This window comes from Lissotriton vulgaris, chromosome 9, assembly GCF_964263255.1.
Source record: "Lissotriton vulgaris chromosome 9, aLisVul1.2, whole genome shotgun sequence".
In the NCBI taxonomy this organism is placed as follows: Eukaryota; Metazoa; Chordata; class Amphibia; order Caudata; family Salamandridae; genus Lissotriton; species Lissotriton vulgaris.
The window spans coordinates 865,010,758-865,034,206 of record NC_141697.1 but is presented as its reverse complement, the minus strand read 5'-3'; the positions used below and the strand labels follow the sequence as shown (position 1 = coordinate 865,034,206).

Genomic DNA, 23,449 nt, shown 5'->3' with positions numbered 1-23,449 from the left:
AGTGAGTCTTGCATGGGCCTAGTATTTCTGTGGGTTGTCTTGAATTTAAACATCATGGAGGCCATGGATTGAATGGGATTGTGCTGATTTTGCAGTGTTTTTCGATTTTTGGGCCTGTACTTGTGGCCTTTTCACCAGGGGTATTTGAGTCTAGCATGTGCCTAGTCTTTCTGTGGGCTGTCTTGAATTTAAACATCATGGAGGCCATGGATGGAATAGGATTGTGCTGATTTTGCAGTGTTTTTCGATTTTTGGGCCTGTACTTGTGGCCTTTTCACCAGGGGTATTTGAGTCTAGCATGGGCCTAGTCTTTCTGTGGGCTGTCTTGAATTTAAACATCATGGAGGCCATGGATGGAATAGGATTGTGCTGATTTTGCAGTGTTTTTCGATTTTTGGGCCTGTACTTGTGGCCTTTTCACCAGGGGTATTTCAGTCTAGCATGGGCCTAGTCTTTCTGTGGGCTGTCTTGAATTTAAACATCATGGAGGCCATGGATGGAATAGGATTGTGCTGATTTTGCAGTGTTTTTCGATTTTTGGGCCTGTGCATGGGGAGGGACATGCCATGTGGCTGGTGGCCATTTTGAGTGCAGCTACAGGCACTGGCCATGTGCTGGCAGGCAAGTGGCCATTTTGAATGCAGGCTTTGTTGTTAGGCCTCCAACCATTTTGCCTACTTTTCAACCTTTATTTATGCCCAGGGGTAGTGAGTCTTGCATGGGCCTAGTATTTCTGTGGGTTGTCTTGAATTTAAACATCATGGAGGCCATGGATTGAATGGGATTGTGCTGATTTTGCAGTGTTTTTCGATTTTTGGGCCTGTACTTGTGGCCTTTTCACCAGGGGTATTTCAGTCTAGCATGGGCCTAGTCTTTCTGTGGGCTGTCTTGAATTTAAACATCATGGAGGCCATGGATGGAATAGGATTGTGCTGATTTTGCAGTGTTTTTCGATTTTTGGGCCTGTACTTGTGGCCTTTTCACCAGGGGTATTTGAGTCTAGCATGGGCCTAGTCTTTCTGTGGGCTGTCTTGAATTTAAACATCATGGAGGCCATGGATGGAATAGGATTGTGCTGATTTTGCAGTGTTTTTCGATTTTTGGGCCTGTACTTGTGGCCTTTTCACCAGGGGTATTTCAGTCTAGCATGGGCCTAGTCTTTCTGTGGGCTGTCTTGAATTTAAACATCATGGAGGCCATGGATGGAATAGGATTGTGCTGATTTTGCAGTGTTTTTCGATTTTTGGGCCTGTGCATGGGGAGGGACATGCCATGTGGCTGGTGGCCATTTTGAGTGCAGCTACAGGCACTGGCCATGTGCTGGCAGGCAAGTGGCCATTTTGAATGCAGGCTTTGTTGTTAGGCCTCCAACCATTTTGCCTACTTTTCAACCTTCATTTATGCCCAGGGGTAGTGAGTCTTGCATGGGCCTAGTATTTCTGTGGGTTGTCTTGAATTTAAACATCATGGAGGCCATGGATTGAATGGGATTGTGCTGATTTTGCAGTGTTTTTCGATTTTTGGGCCTGTACTTGTGGCCTTTTCACCAGGGGTATTTCAGTCTAGCATGGGCCTAGTCTTTCTGTGGGCTGTCTTGAATTTAAACATCATGGAGGCCATGGATGGAATAGGATTGTGCTGATTTTGCAGTGTTTTTCGATTTTTGGGCCTGTACTTGTGGCCTTTTCACCAGGGGTATTTCAGTCTAGCATGGGCCTAGTCTTTCTGTGGGCTGTCTTGAATTTAAACATCATGGAGGCCATGGATGGAATAGGATTGTGCTGATTTTGCAGTGTTTTTCGATTTTTGGGCCTGTACTTGTGGCCTTTTCACCAGGGGTATTTGAGTCTAGCATGGGCCTAGTCTTTCTGTGGGTTGTCTTGAATTTAAACATCATGGAGGCCATGGATTGAATGGGATTGTGCTGATTTTGCAGTGTTTTTCGATTTTTGGGTCTGTACTTGTGGCCTTTTCACCAGGGGTATTTGAGTCTAGCATGGGCCTAGTCTTTCTGTGGGTTGTCTTGAATTTAAACATCATGGAGGCCATGGATGGAATGGGATTGTGCTGATTTTGCAGTGTTTTTCGATTTTTGGGCCTGTGCATGGGGAGGGACATGCCATGTGGCTGGTGGCCATTTTGAGTGCAGCTACAGGCACTGGCCATGTGCTGGCAGGCAAGTGGCCATTTTGAATGCAGGCTTTGTTGTTAGGCCTCCAACCATTTTGCCTACTTTTCAACCTTTATTTATGCCCAGGAGTAGTGAGTCTTGCATGGGCCTAGTATTTCTGTGGGTTGTCTTGAATTTAAACATCATGGAGGCCATGGATTGAATGGGATTGTGCTGATTTTGCAGTGTTTTTCGATTTTTGGGCATGTACTTGTGGCCTTTTCACCAGGGGTATTTGAGTCTAGCATGGGCCTAGTCTTTCTGTGGGCTGTCTTGAATTTAAACATCATGGAGGCCATGGATGGAATAGGATTGTGCTGATTTTGCAGTGTTTTTCGATTTTTGGGCCTGTACTTGTGGCCTTTTCACCAGGGGTATTTGAGTCTAGCATGGGCCTAGTCTTTCTGTGGGCTGTCTTGAATTTAAACATCATGGAGGCCATGGATGGAATAGGATTGTGCTGATTTTGCAGTGTTTTTCGATTTTTGGGCCTGTACTTGTGGCCTTTTCACCAGGGGTATTTGAGTCTAGCATGGGCCTAGTCTTTCTGTGGGCTGTCTTGAATTTAAACATCATGGAGGCCATGGATGGAATGGGATTGTGCTGATTTTGCAGTGTTTTTCGATTTTTGGGGGGGTTCATGGGGAGGGACATGCCATGTGGCTGGTGGCCATTTTGAGTGCAGCTACAGGCACTGGCCATGTGCTGGCAGGCAAGTGGCCATTTTGAATGCAGGCTTTGTTGTTAGGCCTCCAACCATTTTGCCTACTTTTCAACCTTTATTTATGCCCAGGGGTAGTGAGTCTTGCATGGGCCTAGTATTTCTGTGGGTTGTCTTGAATTTAAACATCATGGAGGCCATGGATTGAATGGGGATTGTGCTGATTTTGCAGTGTTTCTCGATTTTTGGGCCTGTACTTGTGGCCTTTTCACCAGGGGTATTTCAGTCTAGCATGGGCCTAGTCTTTCTGTGGGCTGTCTTGAATTTAAACATCATGGAGGCCATGGATGGAATAGGATTGTGCTGATTTTGCAGTGTTTTTCGATTTTTGGGCCTGTACTTGTGGCCTTTTCACCAGGGGTATTTGAGTCTAGCATGGGCCTAGTCTTTCTGTGGGCTGTCTTGAATTTAAACATCATGGAGGCCATGGATGGAATAGGATTGTGCTGATTTTGCAGTGTTTTTCGATTTTTGGGCCTGTACTTGTGGCCTTTTCACCAGGGGTATTTGAGTCTAGCATGGGCCTAGTCTTTCTGTGGGCTGTCTTGAATTTAAACATCATGGAGGCCATGGATGGAATAGGATTGTGCTGATTTTGCAGTGTTTTTCGATTTTTGGGCCTGTACTTGTGGCCTTTTCACCAGGGGTATTTGAGTCTAGCATGGGCCTAGTCTTTCTGTGGGCTGTCTTGAATTTAAACATCATGGAGGCCATGGATGGAATGGGATTGTGCTGATTTTGCAGTGTTTTTCGATTTTTGGGGGTGTTCATGGGGAGGGACATGCCATGTGGCTGGTGGCCATTTTGAGTGCAGCTACAGGCACTGGCCATGTGCTGGCAGGCAAGTGGCCATTTTGAATGCAGGCTTTGTTGTTAGGCCTCCAACCATTTTGCCTACTTTTCAACCTTTATTTATGCCCAGGGGTAGTGAGTCTTGCATGGGCCTAGTCTTTCTGTGGGTTGTCTTGAATTTAAACATTATGGAGGGCATGGATGGATTGGGATTGTGCTGATTTTGCAGTGTTTTTCGATTTTTTTGTGCTCTATAACTGAACTGATGTTCCTCTGTCTTCCATTTTTTTTAGGTGCACAAGACTCAAGAGAACCACCAGTGCCAGGAAGAAGTCCTGCAGCGGTGTGTGTGTGCAGCATAACGTCACGCGACGTCACGTCTGGCCTCAGACAACTCTACAATTCGTGCAACTGCGGCCTGCTGTCTGACCTGCTCTGAAGAAGATGGCCCCGCCCCCAAAGAAAGTTCTCCGTAGCTCCTCTAGCAAGAAAGTTGCTAGTAAGGAGCAGAAGAAGCAAGTTACCAAGGAGGCTGGTGTGCCACCCGCCACTTTTTTTGGGAGCAAAAAAAAAAGTACGCCTGCAGCAGCAGGATCTGCTGGGGACCAACCTGAGAGCAGCACCCCTGCTCCATTGGGTTCAGTGCCTCCACCACCACGCCAACTTAAGTCAAAGCCCTTGAGTGCTTCAGAGGCAGTCAGTGTACTTCTCCAATCACCATCGACCAGTGATGTTGGCTCATCGCAAGAAAGTAGCAGCAATGTCCCTGAATCAACACAGGTTGTTGTAACTCATCTGACAAGTGTTGAACAACCACAGCCGCAACAACAACACCATGTGCAAGTACACGCCCAAGTACATGTGGAAGGAGAGGCAGCAAAAGGAGATGCGCAAGCAAAGGTGCATGGACGTTCACAAGTGCCCACAATAGTTGTTCCTCCCGAAGTAGGGGCACATTTGGAAATCGACATTGAAGCTGAGGTATCATTGGAAGCCACTCCTCCTGATGATCATTCATTGTCTTCCACATCCCTATCAAGGAAAAGATCAAGGGGGGTGTCTACATCTTCTTCAAGCCCACCTCGTTCTGGTGCAAGTGATCTGTCTTGGGAACCACAACTGCGGTCTGACAGTGAGGCAGAGGCACACCATGATCTGACACCGGTACCTCCTAAGCGTAAAAGGAAGGTCGTCCAAAAACTCAAACCTATGGAGTGTGATGAGGCTCAACAAGAAGTGACAGATACTGCTGGTGATGAAGCCTCTCACGATGACGACGAGCCAGTCATCACAAAGGTCACTGCAGCCCCACCGGGCATGCAGCAAAGAGACATTTTGACCCTATCCCGAGAAGCTGCTGAGCGTGATGATGATGTCGGCGAGGAGGCAATGGAAATGGAATCATTAGATTTGGAGTTAAGTAGTACACCAAAACCTACCGCTTCCATATTTCTTCGCAAGAAGGTACCCACCTCGTCCTCGACCTCAATTCGTGGTGGTGAAAGTGCAAAACGTACTGAAGTTCGGCAATCCACATCCTCCACTTCATCTGTCATTAGCAGCAGGACCACCACCACCAGTATCGCCGCCTCCTCCGGCGGCGGCCCCCGAAGACATTTCAAGTCTCCAGTTTGGGACTTCTTTAGTGTTTGCCCAAAAAAGGAAAACGTAGCCATTTGTAGCCTTTGTAAGCTTCGATTTAGTCGTGATAAGCTTGGTTCTAACTATGGTACCGGAGGCCAGAGAGGTCATCTTGAGAGAAGGCACGCTGTCGAATGGTTTCCGCACCTAGAGGCGGTCAAGAAAGCCGGAATTGCACGTAATGAAAACGTTGATTTGTCATCTGCTGATGACGAGGAGGTAGAAGAAGACGATTCAAACACTTCACTTACACCCAGTTCCCATGTCAGCAGCACACCCCATGGGAGCCACACTAAGAGTGTGGGAGAGAGTGAGACATCAATGCGGAAAAGTTCATCAGCGAGCGTAACTGGGTCGAAGAGATCATCATCATCCCGTAAATCATTGGTCCAGGGCAACATTAAAAAGATGTTGTTTACAGAAGCGCAATATGAACGCAACCACCCAATGACCCGTCTGTATAACACTAAGCTGGCTAAAATGCTAGCTCTGGACCTTCTCCCTTTTTCTTTTGTCGAAGGGGTTGGTTTTCTAGAATTAGTGACAGCGCTCTGCCCTAAATGGAAGGTTCCTAGCCGGTTCTATTTTGCCCGAGTTGCGGTTCCAGCACTACATGAAGATGTTCTGAAGGCGATTGGGGCAGCTTTGCAGAAGAGTGCTGTTCACACTATACATCTGACAACAGACATGTGGACCAGTGGCGCAGGCGCTGATTACATGTGCATCACTGCACACTGGGTCTCTTTTTCAGGGGCTAAAGCAAAGCTAAACTCAGGTGTTGACACTAACATTGTTTTTAAAGGTGCTCGGAAACATGCAACACTAGCCATGTTTGGTTTGGAGAAACGTCACACAGCAGAAAACATTTTGGATGTCTTTAACACAAAGGTCCTTAACTGTCTGTCCCCACTAAAACGCAAGGTTGGTTATGTTTCCACGGACAATGGCTCCAATATAGTTAAGGCCATGAGGGACAGTTACTATTTCAGAGTGCCGTGTTTGGCGCACTGTATAAACCTGGTTGTCCAAAAATTCTTGGGTAATAAACGCAGTGCAGCGTACAGTGTATTGGAGAACTGCCGAAAAATTTGCAAGCATTTCAGGCATTCTTTTAAGGCCCGCAAGCAGCTGAGGAGCATGCTATATCAATGTCAAATGCCAGTGAAAGCACTCATCCAGGAGGTGGTAACACGTTGGAACTCAACCTTCTACATGCTTGAGCGTCTGTATGAGCAGTATACGCAACTCGATCAATATTTCTTGAAAGAGGGTATAGAGGAGCTGAGGATGGGTGGGCCGCAATGGAACATAGTTGAAAGCCTAACACGCATGCTTCGTCCTTTTGAGGTCTTCACGCGTGCAGTCAGCAAGGAGGACTCTAATTTGGGAAAAGCTATCCCATTGTTGTACATGCTGGAGGACCAACTGAAGGAGGTGTGTTCTGTGTTTCGAAAAGATGACAAAAAGAAAGACTCTTCTTTGCTTCTGGCTGAGCAATTATTAGAGCTCCTACAAGGTGATGAACGTCTTCAAAAGATCCACTCAGAACAGCATTACATTTGTGCTACTATTCTGGATCCACGCTACAAAAAGGCGCTGGCAGGCAGAGCATTCTTTCCTTTTGCTGATGAAGATGTTACAAAGTAAAAACGTTGGCTAGCCTTGTCAGCCAAGAAGTTTGAAACAGAACGGCTGGAAATTGAAGGAAATGGCAGTACATCAGCAGGCCATCCCCAGTCAAAACAATCCACTTCTGCACCTGTGGCTGTGGCACAAGTGACCTCTCAGCCGTTAAAGACACCGGCAACCGGATCATCTGCACGAAAGACAACAGAAACATTGGAGGCTGAAGAGGATTGGCTAGCTCTGCGTGGGTTTGGTTCTCAAAAGGTCAGAGGCACAGCAAGAGCTACGCAAAGTGGAGGAACCTTGGAGGAGGACCTTGAGTCGATGGTGAAGGACTATCTGAATGACTCCACAGAGGTCTATGTTAATTCTGACCCATTGGCGTATTGGCATGGGAAAAAAGAATTGTGGCCACAGCTCACCAACCTGGCTTTAAACTACTTGTCTTGCCCACTCGCAAGTGTGTCTTCTGAACGGGTTTTCAGTGCGGCTGGTGGGATTGTAACTCCCAAACGGAGCCGCCTCTCGCCCAAAAATGTGGAGAGGTTAACAATGATCAAGATGAATCAGCACCTCATACCACCAGATATAAGAGTACGAGAGAGCGTGCCGGATGAAGAGGAGGTGGCCAGCACCATAGATGAGGGAATTTCTACTCTGTCAGGTGGCACTGACCTCACCCTGGCTGAATTCGCAGAGTATGATGACGAAGCCTTATTCTTATTCCTGGACCGTGATACCGACTTCGAGCCCTGAAAATGAGACAACGAATCAATAACTTTCTTTTTCATCCTTATTCACTTTTATTCCTGTGTGTCTGTCTTTCTTTGTTGTGCACAGTTAATATAATTCAAACTTTAATCAGATAATCACAAAAACAAGCCCATCAGCAGAACTGTCTTCACTTGTTTGCTAATTTATTTGAAGGTGCCGCAGTCTGCATTCCTCAGGTTCACAAGTTCAGAAGAACATGCTCCTCTATCCTCCTCCTCCAGACTCCTATTTCCATCAAAGCAGAGGGCTGGTTTACGCCCAATGAAGAAAGACTCAGCACTTGTGGGGGTGTTGTTCTACCTCTTTGCAGGTGAGTTGACGGGTCTGGGGCCATTGCTGGGAAGCACTAAAAGTGGTTTGTGCCAAATCCGAGGCGGAAAATTTTTTGTGTTTTTGATGACTTGCTTGCCTTTGAGGTGCTCTTAGGGGGGGTTCCGTCTGTTTGTGGGTGAGTTTCGTGGTCTGAGAGCACTGCTGGGACACTCTAATCTTGATTGCATTTGCTTTTCAGGAAATCCGTCGTGCCAACCCCGACTTATGGCCTAGCTACGCAGCGCGTTTGGACCGAAGGCCCAGAAATATTGCAAGTATGAGATTTTGCTTTTGGCCTGTTTGGGGGTGTTACGCTTCTTGGCGGGTGGGTTGCCGGGTCTTGGGGCATTCCTGGGAAGGTCTAATACCGGGTAGAAGTGGTTGGGACAAAATCCAGGCCGATTTTTTTTTGGGCTATTTCTGACATTTTGCTCTATGTAGCGTTTTCGGGGGCCTGTTTGGGGGGCTTCCTGGTGTTTGCGGGTGAGTTTCGTGGTCTGGGAGCACTGCTGGGACACTCTAATCTTGATTGCATTTGCTTTTCAGGAAATCCGTCGTGCCAACCCCGACTTATGGCCTAGCTACGCAGCGCGTTTGGACCGAAGGCCCAGAAATATTGCAAGTATGAGATTTTGCTTTTGGCCTGTTTGGGGGTGTTACGCTTCTTGGCGGGTGGGTTGCCGGGTCTTGGGGCATTCCTGGGAAGGTCTAATACCGGGTAGAAGTGGTTGGGACAAAATCCAGGCCGATTTTTTTTGGGTCTATTTCTGACATTTTGCTCTATGTAGCGTTTTCGGGGGCCTGTTTGGGGGGCTTCCTGGTGTTTGCGGGTGAGTTTCGTGGTCTGGGAGCACTGCTGGGACACTCTAATCTTGATTGCATTTGCTTTTCAGGAAATCCGTCGTGCCAACCCCGACTTATGGCCTAGCTACGCAGCGCGTTTGGACCGAAGGCCCAGAAATATTGCAAGTATGAGATTTTGCTTTTGGCCTGTTTGGGGGTGTTACGCTTCTTGGCGGGTGGGTTGCCGGGTCTTGGGGCATTCCTGGGAAGGTCTAATACCGGGTAGAAGTGGTTGGGACAAAATCCAGGCCGATTTTTTTTTGGGCTATTTCTGACATTTTGCTCTATGTAGCGTTTTCGGGGGCCTGTTTGGGGGGCTTCCTGGTGTTTGTGGGTGAGTTTCGTGGTCTGGGAGCACTGCTGGGACACTCTAATCTTGATTGCATTTGCTTTTCAGGAAATCCGTCGTGCCAACCCCGACTTATGGCCTAGCTACGCAGCGCGTTTGGACCGAAGGCCCAGAAATATTGCAAGTATGAGATTTTGCTTTTGGCCTGTTTGGGGGTGTTACGCTTCTTGGCGGGTGGGTTGCCGGGTCTTGGGGCATTCCTGGGAAGGTCTAATACCGGGTAGAAGTGGTTGGGACAAAATCCAGGCCGATTTTTTTTTGGGCTATTTCTGACATTTTGCTCTATGTAGCGTTTTCGGGGGCCTGTTTGGGGGGCTTCCTGGTGTTTGTGGGTGAGTTTCGTGGTCTGGGAGCACTGCTGGGACACTCTAATCTTGATTGCATTTGCTTTTCAGGAAATCCGTCGTGCCAACCCCGACTTATGGCCTAGCTACGCAGCGCGTTTGGACCGAAGGCCCAGAAATATTGCAAGTATGAGATTTTGCTTTTGGCCTGTTTGGGGGTGTTACGCTTCTTGGCGGGTGGGTTGCCGGGTCTTGGGGCATTCCTGGGAAGGTCTAATACCGGGTAGAAGTGGTTGGGACAAAATCCAGGCCGATTTTGTTTTGGGCTATTTCTGACATTTTGCTCTATGTAGCGTTTTCGGGGGCCTGTTTGGGGGGCTTCCTGGTGTTTGTGGGTGAGTTTCGTGGTCTGGGAGCACTGCTGGGACACTCTAATCTTGATTGCATTTGCTTTTCAGGAAATCCGTCGTGCCAACCCCGACTTATGGCCTAGCTACGCAGCGCGTTTGGACCGAAGGCCCAGAAATATTGCAAGTATGAGATTTTGCTTTTGGCCTGTTTGGGGGTGTTACGCTTCTTGGCGGGTGGGTTGCCGGGTCTTGGGGCATTCCTGGGAAGGTCTAATACCGGGTAGAAGTGGTTGGGACAAAATCCAGGCCGATTTTTTTTTGGGCTATTTCTGACATTTTGCTCTATGTAGCGTTTTCGGGGGCCTGTTTGGGGGGCTTCCTGGTGTTTGTGGGTGAGTTTCGTGGTCTGGGAGCACTGCTGGCTATATATACTTTACTTTGCAAGAGGTTTGAAGCAAATCCATGGTGGCTGAGGGGACTTAGGGCCTAGCTGCAGAGCGCGCGCGGAGTGATTTGGGAAATTTGTGAAAAAGTGACTAAGTCCCCATTTTTGTACTTTTGCTCTTTGGCTGTTTGGGGGTCTTCTACTCGTTTTCTCCTGGGTTGACGGCTCTGGGGCCATTGCTGGGAAGCTCTAATACCGGATAAAAGTGTTTTGGACCAAATCCCAGGCGGAATTTTTTTTGTGTTTTTGATGACTTGCTTGCCTTTGAGGTGCTCTTAGGGGGGGTTCCGTCTGTTTGCGGGTGAGTTTCGTGGTCTGGGAGCACTGCTGGGACACTCTAATCTTGATTGCATTTGCTTTTCAGGAAATCCGTCGTGCCAACCCCGACTTATGGCCTAGCTACGCAGCGCGTTTGGACCGAAGGCCCAGAAATATTGCAAGTATGAGATTTTGCTTTTGGCCTGTTTGGGGGTGTTACGCTTCTTGGCGGGTGGGTTGCCGGGTCTTGGGGCATTCCTGGGAAGGTCTAATACCGGGTAGAAGTGGTTGGGACAAAATCCGCGCGGAAAAGCCTTTAGTTTTGGCACTTTTTGTAACTTAGGGTTCGTTAGGGTTAGCCCTAGCAGCAGGATTGCATGTGTTTCGGGGTGTTCTAGATTTTTCAAACTGAGTTCTGGGGTCTTAGAGCACTCGTGAGAATGTGTAATTTTGGTTGCAAGTCATTTGAAGAAAATCCATGGTGGGAAAGGGGGGATTTGGCATAGTTAAAGAAAGCCTTTGCCACTATTCTTAACTTAGGGTTCGTTAGGGTTAGCAGTATTTCTATTGCATGTGTTTGAGTGGGGGGGATTTCGAGTCTTGGAGCGATGCTGGCTATGGCTACTTTTGCTTGGTTGCTTGCAAGTGGTTTGAATGCAATCCACGGTGGGTAATGGGTAATTAGGGTACTTCGGCCTACTTTTACTTTCAAAGTAAGTTTTGTCACCAGTTTTCTGCTAGGCCTCGTTTTTTGAGATTTGATTGGGGGTCTTCTACATTTTTGCGACTGGCTTTAGTAAGGGGCTGGGTGGGAGCACTGCTAGGAAGATCTAATTTTGTTCTAAAACACAGTTTACAGCCTACATACCTTATATTTATTTATCAGTGGTGTTGTAATATTATATCACTTCCTGTTTTTCGTTGAATAATTACAGGCCGGGTTTCAGTCTCTGCAATGGGGAAAAAAGGATGGAGTCAGGCTTCACAGTAGCGAGCCACAATTCAGCATCAGGCAGGCAGTGGACAGGGTGTCTTCTGGTGACCAACATCGATGGACGAAGCGTCGGATGCAATGGAGGAGTGCCGCTAATAGGAGGATTTTTTTTCTGCGGGCAACTTACTTACCACTTCCAACAGGACCACTACAACCACATAGATACAGTATCCCTTGCCTTTTTCTCTGACTGTGACTGCATTTCTTGGCTCTCTCTCTGCTTCTACATTGATCCCTTAACACATCACTTAGTCCACTCCACTATCACATCTGCACCACACATAGTCATTTGTAAGTGCTCCTACATAATTCGCAAGTCGCAGCACGCCCCAGGCCGTAGAGGACTGGGATGGCCCCAATGATGAAGCATGTCACCAAGGGGCAACCCTGGTGAGTGAGGGGACACCTAGAAAAAAAGCAATTTCTCCTTTTCTATCTACTATACCTTCTGTCAGGTTACGCAGCCCCTAAGCGCCTACCGTACTATGAAACTACATTTCCCATGAGTAGGCGGGAGACTTGCAGACTATTTAGTGAGACTATATGAGAGTACCCTTGTATGTTAGGACAGCACTTCACTGATGCCTGCCTTGTCTTCTGTTACAGGTATCCTTTCCCTGCTGACCCTACCTTTACCCATCCCACATTTTTTATTTTAGTTTGTTATTTTTCTCCCCCGCCTAATGCCTCGAACACCCTGTGTTTACACTTCTGGGTGTTGGTGACATTTGGAAGTGGAACCATATTTGCATCGACTGGATCACGGGGAGTAAACCTGACACCTTCCAGACCAACCCCATTGAGTGTTGTTGTGAATGGATTTATAGTGACCAGCAAGGCTCTCAGGTATCTGGCTACAGAGACCTTATGTTGAATATAGTTATCAATATTTCCACCCACGCCCTGTACTGTCGCATTCTTTCTTCCACAGTTGTCGAAAGTACTAATTACTTTTAACTGACATGCATGCAGTTACAGTAGTGTATGCACTTTCAAAGATTGATGGATAGGTTTGTACCCAAAGATTTGTTTATGTTCACAATTGTTCGTCCATGCTGTGCTACTTTTTCTTGTCTCCCAAAACCTTTCCCAAAACCCCCCGTACCCATCCATTTTTCAAACCCTAACCCTCTTCCCCCGGGCTGTGTGGTTTTGATTGATGTGTGACTAAATTACAGCAATAAATCCACACACTTGCTGGGGAGGATAAGGTGATAGCAACAGGCTGGTGAAGAAATCCGAGGATATATTCTTACTCTGCTTGACAAAGACCCATGGCTAATGTCAAAGAACTTCAACCGAATTAGTTATACTTTAACATTTGTTAGGCTACAACGTGGCACTGTTCTAGTGTACTTCTGTCACCTGCTATATTCTGTATTGTACCTTTGTATTGCTCAGGAGGACAAACCAGATTTCATTTTCTTTTTTTCATAGGCAAGCAACTGCCACTGTGTCACACCACTAGTACCACCGCTATGAGGAAGTTTTATCCGCCCAGGATTGCCAACCTTATTTGCTGTTTCCCGTGGAGCCAGCCCTGGGCCTAGCCCTACTTGCAAACAGAAATTACAGGTAAGATAGGCGTTTGGTTGGAGGTAGTATAATGGAGTATTAGGAGAGACGAGAGATTTGATTGACGGTAGTACTACTAAAGTCCTAGGACTATTCAGGAAAACAAACTTACTGTTATGTTAAACCCCCACCCACCAGACTCAAAAGCAGTAAAAAACAGGTATGGTCAGATAAAGTTTCAAAAAGTATATTTTTATAGCCCTAACAAAAGAATCTCCCGCAAGACCCTCCCTAACCCCAACGATTGTCCTTCAAAAGTCCCCAAAAATCCCAACTCCCAATTCCCACCCCCCAAAAGTCTCTAAAAAAGGGGCAAGGGACACTATGGCAGGGTGCTGTTGGAATTAGCAGCCAGGGCATCATGCTCCTTGCGGAGGGTGGCAAGTTCGAAGCGGAGGCCCTCCACCACGTTCTTATAATTATGGACCTCCTGCTCCAGGTAGGACAGTCTGAGGGATAAGCGGCGCCGGTGTGCCTTGCAAATCCTGTGAGGGGCAGCTGCTTTCTTTGCTGCTGGGCGGTGGCGTTTGGCTTTGGTAGCCCGGCTCCGTACCGCTGGAGCACTGCGCTGGCTGGCAGCCCGCACGGAGGAGGAGGCAGCTGTCCCAGTGGACGTTGTTGTTGTTCCAGACTGCGTCTCCTCCTCCTCCAGGGACACCAGCCGCCGATATTCAGCAACAGTGGCATCCAGCCTCCGTTGCCGGGCCATTCGAGCCTGCTCCTTCCTCCTTGATGGTGTCTTGGATTTGGAAGGAGCAACTACATGAAAAAAGAAAGACATAGTCTGTAACCAATGCTCCTTAAGATTAACACAAAATGATTGAGCAGAAAGTTGTCACAGTACAAGTAGCAAATTGAAAGCACAGTGCATAACTATTGAGGACAGTATCTATGTAACCTCCGACTTCTTCATCCTTGCTCTAACATTAGTGGGAGTTTAAGGAACAAATTCTACGAGCACTATGGACTTCTATTACAGTCGACTATGACAGTACACCACTCTTATTCTTCTTCTTCTCTCTTGTTTAGGAAAATTGGTACGTTATCTTATGCAAGCCGGCATAATGCCAGCGCAGTGAACTTGCACCCGAGAAAAACAGACGCACACCATGGTGAGTGAGACAGACTTGCGTTACTGTACCGGTCCAGTACATGCAGGTGGTGAAGCTCTTACTTTTCTATTACGGGTGGCACTGAGAATACTCTGTTAAAAGGGCTACTGCTTAATTAATTTAGCTTTCACCCTACAGTGCAAATGAGTATTAGAAAAGGAAAATGAAGAAGCTAAATTATCTGATTATCTATCACTTCACATGGGATGTATTTGATGACATATGGGATGACTTTAGGTGCTTTGCTTATTATTGAGTGAACAGTGATACCCCCACACATGAATGACGTACTACTACTAAACTAAAGTTATTAAGGGAGGTAGGGAGTGCCCACCGTAATAACTGGATATATGCTGTGCTTGCAGTTGCAATACAAACTACTGCTACTATTCATGGTAGTCTTTGGACAACGTTACAACTTCTTTTCCTTGCCTTTCCTACACTGGAACGGACGTGCGGGACGGGTGCAGTGTTACATGCTCTTCAAAGTAACACTTAGTTCATCCAGTGACCGTCTACTCTCTCTAGATTCACATATGCTATCTAAGAGTCAGATAGTACCATGAATGATCCAGGCATCCATCCATTCAAAGTATATTGCACACATACAGTTTCTGTCTCACCCACCCAGGCTGTTCTCCTTCCACCCATCCTTGCTTCATCATTCACCCAGCCATGCACCATACCATTTTCTTACCTTCCCAGCCACCTCGGGGACCAAGCAAACACATATCATTCTTCTTTGCCAGTCATCATTACATTTCTCGTGCTTCCACACTTACTTACACCCTTCTTTCGCTTTTCGTTCATCCCATCCATCAAGTTCACCTCAGATCTGATTGGGATTCTTCTCGCCAAAAACTTCACAGCTAAGTCGAAGTACATTTAGAGGAGGCTACTACCTGCTTTTTTTATAATACACCCGTGCAGAAAGCACACTCTGCAGTCTTCAATCTCAATGACTAAGGAATGTATAGCTTACCTCTGCCCGCCACCACCGTGTGAACCCTCACAGGCATGTCCTTTTCCGGCACTTGCACCGCCTCCTCCCCAGAGTTGTCCTCCTCGTCCAATGCCACCACCTCCGCGCTGGCCCCGTCTCCAGATGTTCCACCTACAAAGTACATTTAATAATGTTAGAATACACCACTCACTACTATATAATATTTGGTCTAGGAGGAAGAAAGAAATGTGAAAAAAAGTGTACAATTTAATAATTTTTGACTGTGTACTCTAGAGTAAAAATGTCCCTTTTTCCAGGGAAGGCTGTTGTCTTGCTGCACTTTTTGGCACAACTGATGAATGTTTGCTTTTTACTTTTTAACACGCACCACTTTTTCTCCTAACAGACAGAACCTTGACTTCTAAGAACACGAGCAGGATCAAGTTCAAACCAGGTGAGAGCTCGGCTCGACCACAAGAAATGTGTCCAATTAATCGTCAGCACTAAGCACTTTTCCATTTTCAGTTACACGTTCACTTTTATGACAAACTTGAATTTAATAAATGTGTTTACTTTTAATAAAGCTTTTAAACTTAAATAGACTCTGTGGTTTTTGGTCCTCCAGACTAGAGTGGATGAGCTAAAGGTTTTCGAATTTTTGCAAGCATGAGTCCGTGCCTCTGCCATTGGTGACTTTGGGAGCTAAATGACTCTGCCACACTATCTAGTCAGTAAGGAGATTGGGGGTTCAACTACAAAGTCTGTTATCACTGAGGTATGTGGAAAGTCTAACAGTTACAGCACCTATTATAATTGATAAGCTAAGCGATGCATTATTTAGTGTCCATAGTTCTGTTTGTGCAGATTTGTCCCTGCAACAGTAGTAGAATGGATTGTCCTATCCAAACCAAAAGTAAAGTAGTATCTTATTATTTCTTGGTGGTGGTCATTCACCTTTTTATTGTTGGCAATGGTCAAAGCATAAACATTTAGAATACTTGAAAAGACATTATGGACAATCCCAGAGGACTACACTCAGTGCATAGAGCTATTGCTGACTAGAATGGGAGTCCAATGGAAATGCCAAATGTGCAATCTTAGTTAGCTACACAGACAGACTAATAAGAATAATCTAGTAATACCACACGGAGTCATAGGGATAAGAATTTAGATCCTGTCTACAAGAAGATCAAAGACGATTTAGAAAAAATCGAATGAGGAACGCTAGGAAAAAATAAGTACTCTATATTAAAATTAAAACTTACTGGGGCCAGCAAAGGAGCCCTCGACTGCCCGGTCCTGGCCTGCATCGACAACAGCACCCTCCTCCTCCTCCTCCTGTGTCCTCCTCTTGCCCCTGGGGGAAGCTGATGTACAACATGAAAGAAAGAAAAACAGAAAACATGGATGATATTTATTTCTCAACCAAATCAAACATTTAAAAAAGAACTAACAAAGTAACAAAATATTTTTGCGAAATAGCAAATAGGGAACGACTCCACGGGATATATTATTGACCAATCTCATGTGGTCGACTACGTCATTACTTTAGTATTGCTTGATTTGCGGACCGTCGAATTGGAAACTACCCTATGTAACTCACTAAACAAAGTACTAAAAAGGTTTGCCTAGGATTGGCAGGCAGCAGTCCGCAGCACGCAAAGTGACAGCCAAAGTCCATCGTGATTGAAGATCAGCGACAACACTAAAGTTTCCTACTACATTCACCAGTCATTAAAATACTCAAACTATTAATCCACCACCACTATTTCTTCTTATCGCCATGTGTACAAAGGAAGGACTGGACTTGAGTCTGTAGGGGCTGATTTATAAGGCCCTTGCGGCTCTTTTGCTCCATTGTTGCGTGACTTTTGTGACGCAGCGACAGCACAAAAGAGGCGCAATGGTGCGGCGTATATTAACAACGTGACGCATCTGGGAGATGCATCACGTTGTAAAGCCCTGCGCCAATAGGGGTGTTCCGGCGCATGGGAGGGCGTTCCTGCGCAGGAACGCATCCTAAAAGTGGCTGAGGGAAATCTACAAGATTTCAATCAGTCACTTTGAGGACAATGATGCGTGACTCAAACCCTGCGCCTGCTTGAAGCAGACGTACGGCTTGACGCAGCATTGGGGAGATAGGGCACCCCAGAGAATTGATGGAGCTGCACCATCGTTGCGACGCAACTCCAGCAATGCGCCACCTTTACGGCACAGATGCGTATTGCGTAACGCTTTGGTGACGTTTTGGGCCCATGGCGCGCCGCATTGTAATACGGCGCACCATGGGTGATGGTGGCGTGACGCACAATTACTGGCGCATCCCTGCAACTTTGCAGGGATGCGCCGGTAATTAAAAATCTGAACCTTAGTGTGTAGCATTGCGCAGTTCTTTCAACTACACTCATACATAATTTCACAGGCCAATGAAATGAACACAAAATCTAAAACAAATAAGCATAGTAGCAACACTACTGAGAAGGAGAGCAGTGTAACTGAAATGCACAGAAGATTTTGAAATAAAATGTACCTACAATGTAATGAGCAGCATTATTGCTCTTGGTAAAAAACAAAAATTTGCAATATAATAACACAGCAGGAGAAAACATAGTAGTAAAGACATAGCTACTACTACTTACCAAGCCCGGGGATCTCAAGGCCAAGGAGGTCGAGCAGATCTCGCTCACGGGTCAGGACATCCGTCCAGCGGTGGGTGGCCTGGTTGTAGGTGCGCCAGACCCGAGAGTGGTGGTAAATGGCCTGGCACACCTTCTCCCACCGCTTCCGGCGCTCCCGGGCCCCGTACCCGGCACTGATCTTGCCGCCTCCCATGATGGTCCTGGGGAGGCGGCGCTGAACATAAAAAATGAGTTGCGCCACCTCCTCCGGGGTAAAGATCTCCCGTGGCATCACTAGCTCCCCCCTCAAACGCCCGCACGGGAGCCGGACACGGGGTGCGGGACCCTTCCCCTTCTCGGGATGCTTCCCGGCTCCCTTCACCATGGTCTGGGCGGAAAGGAATAAAGAAAATAGAATAGGGAAGAGAAGAAAAGAAAAGAGTTTACAAAAGTAGTTTAAAATTAACCAAAAGTAGCAGTAAACACAAAAATATAGGGCTAGAAAAATAGAGGGATAGATAATAAGTAAAATAGATAAAAAAAAACTTCAAACAAGCAAAGGATGGCAGAGATTGACAGAGGATACAAAGACCATGCCCAGAACCATAGCAATGAATGAGAAACAAGATGGCCGCGCCCGTTCACGACCGCGCGGGTAAGTTCGCGCGAGATTTTCCTTGCGAACACGCGCGAGACTGTACTGGCAAACCGCGGACTTTGCGAGATTACACTTCGCGCCCGGAAACGGAAATACGTCAGGCAAACAAGATGGCTGCGCCCTTGAACGACCGCGAGGGTAACTTCGCGTCTTGCGCTACGAGCGGCTCGCAAAAACGCACAAAACCTTGCCAACTAACACGCCGCAAAAAAAACAAATTGCATATTCGCACGATTTTGCGGCTTCCGAATCCGATCTTGCGCGTGTTCGCACCCCGCGAACCCCGCGAAATTGCAGAAAAACGAGTTTTTCAAAAGTGAAAGCACTCGGCAGGGGCAAGAGTTCAAACTCATCATTAGTAACAATTCCCGGTAGTGCTTCCTGACTGGGGCCCCTCCAGAATTCAGTTGCTAGTTGCAACAATTGTATGACCCTGCTCTGACCCTCACAGCAGGCTCATACAATAGCTACAAGTAGGCCACAAAGAAGGTCCTGGGGGAAAAAAATGCACTGCAACAGAAAGCAAAATTACAGATAAGGAAGCAGGTGCCAGACTGGAATTTTAAAACAGTGACACATTAATAAACTAACCCCAAATTAATTCATCTGAGTTGAAGCAGGGATGGTGTGCTTGCTTTTCCCCCCATAATCTACAGTAATGATGAACCAGAGGGTGGCATTGATGTAACAGAGGGTTGCAGTGGTGAAACAGAGGGTGCTGGGAACCTGTGATGATGAACCAGACGTAGAAACAACATAATTTGCGACCGTTGCGCGACGAAATGTAAGTTCGCAATTGCGAACTGGTACGAAACCCTCGCGAACTGGCAGAAATCCTTGCGAACACAAAAAAAAAAAAAAATCCGCAAATTCGCAAGAATTCGCGGATTTTGCGGATTGCGAGTTCGCAAATCCGCAAATTCGCGAACGCGAGATCCGCAAAATTCGCTCATGCTTACAGTCAACTTATCTGGGTTAAATACATCATTATTCTTTAGCTCACTCCACCACGCCAGTTAAGATATGGCTATATTCAAATCAGTCTGACCCTGTTCCTCTAGGGAACAGTCCAACCAGAACTGCAAAGCCATGTCTTCCCTGGACCGGAAACAAGCATCCTAGGACCGGTTTCTGGCTAAGTAGCCGTCATCAGCCAGGCTAGCTTAAATCCAGTGGCAAAGTGAGCAAGGGACCCACGTCTGGACATACCCTGCCAACTAAGGGTGAACAAAGCAATACAAAAGGGAATGATGAACGGAGCGCTTGAGCAAATCAAACACTCACCCCCAGTCAACTGATTTGGGTTTAATCCATCATCATTCTTTAGCTCACTCCACCATCCCAGTTCAGACATGGCCATATGCAAATCAGTCTGACCCTGTGCTTCATGGGAACAGTCCAGCCCGAACTGCCAAGCCAAACTGGAATGGCAGGGTGAGCAAAAAAACAATGGATTTAGGCCCAGATCTCTGTACTGCGGTGAATGTATGACATTGTTCTGCATTCTGTCCCTCATTAGTTCTTTTTGCATTCGTCACCCCGAGTTGGACGGGTATGCTCAGACTTGAGTCTTGTGCTCTCCATGCAACTGGAATCAAGATATCCTGGCTGAAGGGAAACCGATCCTAGGATGCTTCTTTCCAGTCCAAGGGAGACCTGGCCTGGCAGTTTGGGCTGGACTGTTCCCATTGGGCGCAGGGTCAAGACTGATTTGCATATGGATGGGTCCAAACTGGAATGTCATGGTGAGCAAGAAAACAATGGATTTAAGCCCAGATCTCTGTACAGGGGTGAATGTATGGAATTGTTTTGCATTCCGTCCATCAATAATTCTTTTTGCATATGTCACCCCGAGTGGGACGAGTAAGCTCATACGTGAGTCCTGTGCTCGCCATGCCACTGAAATCAAGCTATCCTGGCTGAAGAGGGGTGAAACCCTGAAACCGGTCTTAGGATGCTTGTTTCCGGTCCAGGGAGGACCTGGCCTGGCAGTTCGGGCTGGACTGTTCCCATTGGGCGCAGGGTCAAGACTGATTTGCATATGGCTGGGTGTTTATGTTGAGGCATTCTGCTGCTTTGTTTTATAAATACCTGTACTGCTGCTAGTGCTGTGTTTGCACTCTTCCAGCTGCTTGATGGCACTTCTGGGCCGACCCCGTTCCCCCACGGGTGACGTGCCGTTTGATTGGAGGGCAGACCCTTCTTTCCCAGTTCATTCCAGCATACACTTCTGGGGAGGACGCGGTCTAGTCGTCATCCAGAAATACACAATTTAAACACCCGATGGTGCGAGCGTGCAGAGGATGCACCAGCGGGCGCGCTGCTGGCATGCCAAAGGCATGCCTAAGGCAAGCCGGTCTGCACCCATCCATGCCTAGATGGCGTCAAGTGCCCGAAACTCTGGTCTAATGCCCTCCCAAGCCATCAGTTATTCTGCCATAGAGCTATACTCTTTTAATAAAAGGAAGGACAAACTGCTGTGTGGTAGGGTTTAGGGATAGCACGCGGATTCTCTCTCTCACAAGTGCAAAAAATTACCACCCTGCAATCTTCCCAGAATCTCCAGATTTATCATTCCGATAAATCCTGTGAGAGATCTATGCTCCATGGTGGACTTGTAAATGCCAGATCACTGGGAAAGCATAGATATGAAGTAGCTTACACAACTTGGGTTTGGATATTCTTTAATAACAGAAACTTGGGCAGATGCTGCCTCAGATCGCTATTTTGTTACTGCTACTCCAGCGGGCTTTAGAGCGATTAGAGTAGACAGGCCCTTAAAAAGAGGTGGTGGAGTGGCTATTGTTTTTAGAGAACACTTTTTAGTCACCTACCACCCTGTTTCTACTCCTTTTTATGAGGCTCTTCAATTCACATTTGAACTTAGCTCTAAATTGACCTTTAAAGGCATTTTATTGTATCGACCACCAGGCACGAGAAATACTTTTCTAACAAATCTCGATACCCTGCTTGAATGAATCTTTTTAATTAAGGATTTTACAATCCTTGGAGATTTTAATTTCCATCTGGAAGATACAGATAATAGGGAGACGGCGGTGCTTTTAGATACCTTAGGAGCAGTTGGACTAGACCAACTAGTGCAATTACCCACTCATAAGGCCGGTCATACATTGGATGGTGTTTTCTCCTTAGCCCATGGGCTTATAGTGAAAGAAATCCTTCCTCTGTCATGGTCCGACCATTCACTTATTAAGTTTAGTCTTCCATGCATCATGGTTGGACAGGCTAGCATTATGAAGCCGCCTGTCTCTTCCTGTAAATCATGGAGCAAAGCGGACAAAACAATCTTTCGTACCCATCTGGAAGCTTCATGTCCTCACTTTCAGGGCCATGTGGAGTTAGCAGTTACCAAACTAATTTGATTTCTGAGGCAGTTAGTTCCTCGGTACCCACAAAAAAACTGTCTGGTAATAGGACTACCCCATCTACCCCCTGGTTTTCTGAATCACTTTGGAACGAAAAACAGAACTGTTGCCGAATTGTACGTCAGTGGCAAATAAATTATTATGAGTCAGAAAAGCAAGTGTATAAGACAGCTTTAATGAATTACAAAAAACTACTTATACTAGAAAAGAGAAATTACTTTACTCAACAGATTGAGTCAGCTAATAATTACCCTAAGGAACGTTTTTCGGTTATCAACAAACTTACACTGCCCAATAATACAGGAAAGAAGGGCAATCAAAAGTTCTGTAATGATATTGTGGCAACTTTCGAATCAAAAGTTCTGGAAATGTTCAAAGTTTTTAAGGAGGGATCAGGGCCTTGTTTATCGCCCCAAAGGCATGGTCCAGACCTTGACAAAAGTACCTTGCTTAAATTTTCTCCCGTCTCTGCGGAAGCAGTAGGAAAGTATATAAATGAAGCCAGGTCAGAATCTCCTCTGGATCCATGTCCACCAGGACTTCTTAAAGAATTAGCAGATCTGGTGAGCCCCGGGCTTGCGGATATTTTTAACTTGATGTTTAACTCTGGCATCTTTCCTACTAGTTGGAAGGAGACGTCTATCCTTCCTTTATTAAAAAAGCCAACTTCAGATGCCACCAACCCCATCAACTATCGACCCATTGGCAGATTACCTATACCAGCTAAGATAGTAGATAAAATCATGACTATTCAACTGTCACAGTTCATTAGTGAGAATAGTTTGCTGGATCATTCCCAGTTTGGTTTTCGTAAGGAACATAGTATGGAAACGGCGCTCATTAAAACTACTGAAGAGATTAGAGCGGTGATGAACGGAGGAGGCACAACTGCCCTTGTGCTCCTCGATCTTTCTGCCACTTTTGATTCGGTTGATCATGCACTCTTTAACCATCGGTTGAAGAAGTTGGGAGTGGATGCAATGGTTCTGGCACTGCTGTTCTTCTTCCTAAAAGATCGGAGATCAACGGTGTCACTCGATGGCTTCAACTCAGCTCCCTATGTTCTGCCATGTGGAGTCCCTCAGGGCAGTTCGTTGAGCCCCTCTTTGTTTAACATCTACGTCTCCGAACTGGCCCCACTGATTCGGGAATTTGGATTTAGTCTGACGTCATAAGCCGATGACACCCAGATTGTGGGAGCTGCATATAAACATCAAATCTCTCCTTTTCAGCAGTTTCAAAACTGCGTGAGTGCTATTAACAAATAGATGAGTACACATTGCCTCAAACTTAATTCCGAAAAACACTGAAGTTTTGATTTTTGGCAACATGCAACCTACCTGGAGCAATCTATGGTGGCCTGCAGAGATGGGCATACCTCCTAAACCTGTGGCCAAAGTCAAGAACTTGGGGGTACTGATTGACAATAGACTAAAACTCTGTCAACAGACTAATGCCATTGTATCGGCCTCATATTTTCTTATAAAGAAAATAAGGAAGATACTTCTGTATATCCTGGCGGAAACTAGGAAAACAGTATTGACATCTCTCATTCAATCCAAATTAGACTACTGCAATGGGCTACATTTGAATGCCCA

At 46.4% G+C, this 23,449-nt stretch overlaps 1 protein-coding gene across 1 annotated transcript in view; it reads left to right on the top strand.

Moving 5' to 3' along the window:
• LOC147692382 (cytochrome P450 2G1-like) overlaps positions 1–23,449 on the top strand; it is a 691,661-nt gene that overhangs the window by 337,487 nt on the left and 330,725 nt on the right. The gene's annotated exons all lie outside the window — the stretch shown is intronic.